Consider the following 8,224-nt stretch of genomic DNA (forward strand, 5'->3'; position numbering starts at 1 on the left):
GGATTTCAGAAGCTGGAGGATGAAGGGAAGTGGAGGCCATTTGAGGTGCAGATGTGTCTGATGGAGCAGGAGAGGACATTTGAAAGTCAGCCTGAGGCTTACTACACAGCGATTCCTGACCTGAGCTTCCCAAATCACTTACGGAACTATGTACATACATATTGTTCTGCTTCTGTTTCCAGAAGGTCATAACGATGGAGCCTTGTGTGGGGCTGGAATGTTGTGAGTTCTTACAGGGATGCTATCTGTGTGCCTGGCTCTGAAGCACAGCGGGGCTGGGCACAACTGATTATACAGGCTAGAACTCAGGACGAGCTACAGGGAAGCATTACACCAAGGCCCCAGTGCTGGACACTATAAAGCATGTCAGTCAGCACCGACTATTAACGGCCTCAGTGGTTCGAATTGAGAAGTGTCACAAGTCCGTGCAATGGGAGCTGCTGTATGCATCAACTAGGGAAATCCTTAGCCATTTCCTTCCCACCCAGAATTCCAAGGGCCCGTGGGGATTAGTTCTATGAAAGCACCACCTTCACACACCTGGACAGAAGCATGAGCTCTCAGATAACTGCATAAATATTTGGAGAATGTCAAGCCAATTACACGCCTGTGTAGTATGCCCCCACGGATGTAAGGTTAGGAAGAAAAATAGAGAACATAGGGTTTGGCTAGCCCAATATTACAGAGACAGAAATGAGAATCCCAGCGCAGTTGCCTGAGGGTAAGCAAGCCAGTTAATGACAGTGTTATCACAGGCAGTGGGACTAATGGAAATCAACCTGTTGGCATTCCAAAAGGGACGCCAAAGTGCCTGCTACAAGTTCATGATGTCATCTCTTAGCCTTAAAGAATCTGAATACTTTATATCACCAACACCATAAGGACAGATTTACAGGATTTATCTTTTCCCAGGACAATAAAAAGTAATGCATTGATATTACCTTCAGATTTTGATTAGGGTTATAAAGATATGCTTACAAAAGCATTTCTGCATTGTCACAGATAGCCATATATATATATATTATATATATAATATTTATATATTTATATTATATCTATTTTTCTCTATGTGTTCAAAAGTGTAAAGCTGAAACATAGGGAAGAAGTTTATCTTGCCAGACTATAAAGAATCTAAATTGTAAATGACTCAAGATACTCCATGAATTAGTAAACTTCTACTGTACAAAAGAAATAGAAAACACAATTCCCCCCAGGTCAGAGTTTAAGGGATTTTCTAATGTGAAGTTTCTGCATGTGTCCTTAATCATTTATTACACTTTAATGGGGACAAGGGATCAATTTTCTATCAGACTATAGTTTAGGAACTTCTTGTCTTGACCCAGACTGAAGTGATAATTTTAGTCACATTCAAAAATAGATTCTATTTCTCTCAGTCATCCTCAGGTAATTCAAGAATGTACAAAGGGCTTTAAACCCATTCAAGGGATAAAAAGCCATTGTCTTTTGAATACCTACTAGGAGCCATGCTTTCTATACATGCCACTTAAATGACTCTTCCTAAAAATCTGTGAGGTGGTATTCTCTCTCTCTTTTTATTTAGAGAAAGAAATTAGGGTATGTATTCCAGCTGAAAAGCTAATGAGTAGCAGAGCTCTGTCTAAAACTTCATTTACTTCTTTTTTCTTTCTTCTTCTCCTTCTCCTCAGCTCTAAGAGATGAAGGAAGAAGATGCACAGTGAGCCTCGGTTTCTGGCTTAAACAACTATATCAAGCACAAGCCCAGTTTCTGGTCTAGACGTGGCTGAGTTCAGTTTGGGAGGAGTGTCCCATGGCTCAGGTGCATACGTTCCTTAAGCAGATGAGCTCCAAGGTGAGCATTGACCTTGAGATAGAACATGGAAGTCATCAAAACCAGGGATGCTCGACAAAAGGGCTCCAGGGCTCCACGAGATAGCTTTTCAAACCACAGTGAAAGAGGAGACAGAGGTGGAATCAAAGAAAAGAGGTGAGGCCAGAGCGAGGGCCACTGTGGAGAGGATGCCCCTGAAGCCATGGGGAAGACGTCCTGAGGGCGGGAGGAGCTGCAGAGACCATCCACATCCCCACAGAGGCAGAGTCCTGAAAGGGCTCAGCAGTGATGGAGTCAGAGGGAACAGAGATTAGTGCAGGCCACTAGGACAGGCACACTGGCCTGTCAAACAAAGACCTGAGGCTGGAGTTGATTAATGAGAAAGGCACATTGTTAACCCTAATCCAGGCTAATCTTTAAGCCATCTAGATTCAGGGCTTGACAGAACCATCTTTCTAGTTTATTTCCATACAGCTGAGGCTAATGAGGCTGGCGGGCACATCTGCAGGGTAGAATCAGGCTTGCTGCAAACTCAGGAAGCAACGCCAGAGGCAGCGACTGAAGGAGACAAAGCACTGGGTCCATGAGTCACTAACTCTCAGCGATGCTCTGTGCCATGTCCTCTGTCACCTCTGACAGGAGCTGCTCTCTCTGGCAGGGGGCCTGCCTTCCATGGCGTTCTGCGCGGAGGTAGCTAAGTGGCAATGTTCAGACAGTCTGAGAAGTGGACAGAGAGGAGAACATTGATCGCCATGGTAACTCTCGGAATGTCCTCTGTAGACAAACAGTGGAAGCCGAGAAGACAAAGTCATTGCATGCATGACACAGGTTTGCTCAGCTCTCTCCAGTAGGGTCTGCGTCTCACCCCACCCCCAGCTCTTCTTCCCCCAGTCTCTTTCCCTTCTTGGCTCTCTCTTCCAGCAGTCTCTCTGTCTATCACTTTCCCTTTCTGCCCCATCCTTCTTCAGATATTCACTGAGCATTAGCTAGGAGCCATTGCAATGGAGATTCTGTCTGACTCATTTTCCTCTCCCATCCTCCTTGCTTCCCCCCACACCCTGTCCTTTTCCTCTTCGTCCCTCCTTTGCTTTTTCTTCCCGTATCAGACACACACCCCTCTCTTTTTTCCTCTCTCCTTTCCTCCTTCCCTGCCCTCTCTTCCACTCTCTGGGGATCAAGCCCAGAGACATATGCATGCCTGGGAAACACCTAACCCTTTCTACAGAACTACAGTCTGGCTACCACTTTCTTTACAAATCCCCTGTGTCTGTCCAGATCTCTAAGTCGTTTTGGCAATGAAGTCTAAAATTCAGCTTTTCCCAAACTAGACTTACCATCTTCAACATCAAATTGATTTTTCCATTGAGTATTTCCTGCCTTTCATTGATTACATCAACTACCACTTGGCTACTGGATTCCCTAGGTCACAAGAAGCTACTCTGTTATCTCCCAACTCCTACAATAAATTGGTGAGTCAAACTCCCAAACTCTTCCTCTGCAGAATCAGAGGGACTGAATCACACTTCCAGCCTGCTGTCCTGCAAACCTCCCTGCCTCTAGCCATGGTCCCTTATTTCCAATCTTGTCTTACGAACTACTTCATGATGCTACATTTTTTTTCTCAAATATGATCAGACAAACTGATAAACTTTCCATATTTTGCTACAGCCCACAAGCTACAGCTGATGCTCTAAGTTAGCGCTGCTCAAAACAACTTTTAAGTACTGGTCTCTGGGGTGTCACTGCACCTCATAGGTGCAGGCGTGTGAACATTTGGTCCCCAGTTGACGCTGTTCTTTGGAGGATTCTGTGGAGAAGTTCAGCCTTTCTGGGACACATATATCACTGAGAGCAGGCTTTGAGGGTTCACAGCCTCCTCTCACTTTTTTGCTTCATGCTCTCGGCTGAAATATGACCTCTTGGCTATTGCTATAATAGCTTGCTGCCATGATTCGGCTGCTATTATGAACTCTTCCTTTGGAGCCATAAACCAAAATAAACTCTTTCTTCTGAAAGTTGCTTTTGGTAATAGTCATAGTAGCAGAAATGTGACTAATAAAGTCAGTATCCACTCGTGTGTGGGCCAGGCATATCACTCCTAGCTTTATATGAATTATCATACCTAATACTAAGAATGCTTGCATTTTATATACTATTAAAATATTAAGTTTACTTCACGTGTATATTTTTGTCTCCTTACCATTTCTACCTATGACCATCACTCTATGTCTTATTATAACATAATAACACACATATAATTAAGTGACCATCACTCTGTGTATTATTATAACATAATAACACACATACAACCAAGTGACCATCACTCTGGCTGTGTCTTATTATAACATAATAACACACATACAACCAAGTAAAGGGTGGAGTTCAATCCTTGAAAACTGAGCAGGAATTTATTGAGACAGCGCATTCCTGGCAAAGGAACATGGCTGGCATCTATCAAACACAGTAGAGAAAGTCCTCACCTTGCAACGCAGAAAGGACAGCCAGATATCAGCTGCTGAAGAAATGCAGCAAGACGGAATATTTCAAACTGCTTAAACCAGTCTCATAAAGAGACTTCCTCCACTGCCAGAGGTTGTGAGTAGCCTTCTCCTGGCCAGTCATCCGGAAGAAATTCTTCACATGATTGATGAACATGGTTTCCACTCTAGAAAGAGAACCATCTTTCTCTACTTTTGCTTGCAATTTTGCTCTAATGCTTTTTACAGAACTTGGTCCTTTTAGTACTTAGGAGTTTTCTCTCCCCCGCCTTTTGAAAGATTATTGACATTTTGATCTTGTTGCTGATGGATTTTAGTCTTTATCACCGTGGTTTAATTTCTGTGTGTTTTTGGCTGATATATTGTACTGATTTTGTCACTGGAGCTTTTCTTCAGTTTCCTCCTCATCAGAATCATCTCCATCAAAAATCATCATCTTTATTAACATCTTCCTTTTCTCTAATATCATAATCTTCATCATCATCTTCATCACCATCATCTTCATGGTCATCATCATCATCACCTTCATCTTCATGATGATCATCATCACCCTCATCTTCATGATCATCATCTTCATGGTCACCTTTGTGCTCGTCTCCTTCATGATCATCTTCATCATTGTTATAATCTTCATCAGTTACTTTTTTTCTGTGGAACTTTGTTACCACATCCAGGGACAAATTGCTTTCCATATACACTTAAGAGTTTTATAGCTTCTTCATCTTAATTTTTTGAATCTGTTTCCTCCTCTACAGTTCCTAGGTGCTGTCCACTAATATGCAGAGGCTCTGAACCACATTTCAGCCTTAAAGACCACAGGTTGGTGTGCCATTTCAATGATCCCAAGGGAAACTGATGGCTGCACAGACATTTTCAAAGCTGCTAGTGTTAATTTGAACTGCCTTCATAGTTCATCGTCTCTACCTCAATGATGCATACTCTTTTGTAGCAGATCGCTAATCTGATCATTCTTAAAGATAACTAATACTAATTCCATCATTATCCATTAGAAAGTGATAATCTTTGTTGGCATTTAGTTCACAACCAAAAAAGATAGTTCCAAGGCCTCAGAGGGCTCATATCTGAATCCGGTAGTTATGCACTCTAGTGAGAAAGAAACCAGGTAGAGAAAACCGGCTACAGATCCTTAGAACATCTGATGTTTTGCAAAAGTTAAATTACAGAGATTAACGCATTTGGCTTAGTGTCACCCGGCTACATAAGGACCCCATATCAAATGCAGAGGTTGTCCATCTTAAAATGATTTAATCTTTCACTTTGTTCCTATAGGTTGTATACCTGAGCACACTCCTATACTTGGTACACAAGGCAGGAAGACTTGCTGCCACTGACATTGTGTGGTTAGACCGCAGGCTTAGAAACGTTGAAGGATTCTTAATGTTTTCACTTCTTACTTCCAGATCTTGACCAAATCTCCTAAATCCCTTCAGCTTTGGGATACTCACTGGATGCTGTGAGAATGTTAAGATGACAGTTGTAAAGTCTTTATTTAGGAGGGTGTGGTAACAGGTAGTCAGGGCTCAGCACAGATGACCTCATTCCCTAGGCTCCAGACCCTGTTCATTCCCTGTAAAGATGCACTCTACTAAGAGCTTGGAAGAGATCATTTATGTGGCTACACGTACTGGCTTCTATGGGAGACACTGCTGGGGACAGCTAATACCATTCACTTTGGGAGTAGCAGTAAAAGTAGACAAAGTAAGAAAAGTGGAAGGCCGTCTTACATCTGCGTATACTTCCTGAAGGTGTGTTGCGGGTGGAGATCTCAGAATGCTTTATACCTAGAGTCCCTAAATCTCAGATGGAAGAGAGTAAAAGGTAACACAAAGTAAGTCTCATTTCTTCCCCTTTAATAGAATGGGTGAAGAGAAAAACAGAAATAAATGGGCTGGTTTCTCATGGAAGAATCTAGACTTTTAGGAAGAGAGAAAATAAATAAATAGTATGCAAAAGTACAATATGCTACAAGAACTTATTCAGTACCCTGTTCATCCTTTGTTCCATTTTTACCAGAAAAAAGGATCCCCCCCCCTTTTTTTTTCTGAAGCGTAGTGGCAGAGACTGTAAATGTGTAAAACATCTAACAAAAAGTGTTTACACATCAGGGCGGGGCTGTCCTCACACATGCTGCTCACTTGGTCCTAACTATCCTGGGACAGAGTACTACTATTCTAGTTGGGAACTACAGACAGACATGGGAAGGAATTTGCCCGAGTCTGGGTAGTAGTTGAGTGGCAGTTTTCTTAGTTGGGATTGATACACAATGCCTGCGCAAACACACAATTACTATACCATTGCAACCTCACCGCTCTCAGTTTCTTGCACCCACATAGCAGCTCACAACTGTCTATCATTTCAGTTTCAGATGATCTCAGGCCCTTGTTTGGCCTCCATGGGAAAATGACATATATGTGTCATACATATGTGCAGATAAACACTTATACATATAAAACATAGAAAAATAAATCTTAAAAAAAATAAATGTACTTTCTTTTTATGCAATTCCAGAGATTCAATGAAGACAGTCAACATTTTAGCATGAGGATGGAGAGGTTCATGAGATTCCATTACTAACTTCAAAGGATTGGGCCACTGGTGGCTTCTTGAAAAAGGAGAGTCCAGTCAGTTTTATTTAAGAGTATGGTTCATGGCCAACCATACTACAGTGAACAGCTCCATACCAAGGAATATATAGACAGTACGAACTGAAGTCAATGGGTCATTAAATGGGAGAGAGAGAGAGGGAGGGAAAAAAGGAAGGGAGAAAGAGAGAGCACAAAGTTAGATGGGAGTTGGGAGGTGGGGGTAGCTTAGGGCTTCTATTGCTGTGAAGAGACACCACGAACACAGTAACTTTTTTTTTTTTTTTTTTTTTTTTTTTGGTTTTTCGAGACAGGGTTTCTCTGTGGTTTTGGAGCCTGTCCTGGAACTAGCTCTTGTAGACCAGGCTAGTCTCGAACTCACAGAGATCCGCCTGCCTCTGCCTCCCAAGTGCTGGGATTAAAGGCATGCACCACCACCGCCCGGCTACAGTAACTCTTACAAAGGAAAACAATTAATTGGAACTGGCTACAGTTCAGAAGTTTTATCCATTGTCACCATAGTAGGACACGGTGGTGTGCAGGCAGATATGATGCTGAAGAAAGAAGGAATTGAGAGTTTTACATCTTGCAGGCAACAGGAAGTGAACTGTCTCACTGGGTGTGGCTTGAGCATATATGAGACCTCAAAGCCCACCTTCCCAGTAACACACTTCCTCCAACAAGGACACACCTCCTAGTAGTCCCACTTCCTTTGGGGGCCATTTCCTTTTAAACTAAGATAGGTGGATTTGGAAAGAGTTGAGGGAAGGATTTATAGTAAACATCAGAACTGATAAAGTTGGTCATTGTTACCACCCTTCTATAAATGCCCCTCACTTCCCATTTGCCAACATTCTTTAGCAGTATTGACAAAGTAATGACATTCAATTTTTATTTTGAAAGTGTCAACTGTTGATTTCTTTTTAAAAAGAAAATGAGGGCCTGGGTTTGCGTTTAAGAAATATAAGCTAATGATCAAATCACAGTTGGGGGCTCCTGATTTTCCTGCTCACTATCATCTCACAAACACGGAGTGAAAGACCCAAATCTTCCGACTGCTTTTACATTATAAATACAGCATGTGCATTTGCATAAATGGCTTTTCAGGGCACGAAGTAGAAAATGAATCTGTCATTGCTGTTCCCTAGTATATTCTAGGATATTGCTTTGTTAAATCACAGCCCCTAAAAGCCCACAGAATCACAAAAACTGCTTTCTTGTTCCCCTCTGAGGCACATTATCTGAAAGAAGCCACTGCATAAATACTGTCTATGATAATTAATTAGTGCTGGCCATATTCATTTTTCTAAACC

General features: G+C 42.1%; 1 pseudogene; it reads right to left on the reverse strand.

The window, feature by feature from the left end:
• Positions 1-4,730: 4,730 nt before the first annotated feature.
• On the reverse strand, positions 4,731-5,388 carry LOC121458628 (annotated as a pseudogene).
• Between the last annotated feature and the right edge of the window lie 2,836 nt (positions 5,389-8,224).

The sequence above is a fragment of the Microtus oregoni genome, unplaced genomic scaffold (assembly GCF_018167655.1).
Source record: "Microtus oregoni isolate MIOR12 unplaced genomic scaffold, Mior012 000018F_ref0000195, whole genome shotgun sequence".
Classification (NCBI taxonomy): domain Eukaryota; kingdom Metazoa; phylum Chordata; class Mammalia; order Rodentia; family Cricetidae; genus Microtus; species Microtus oregoni.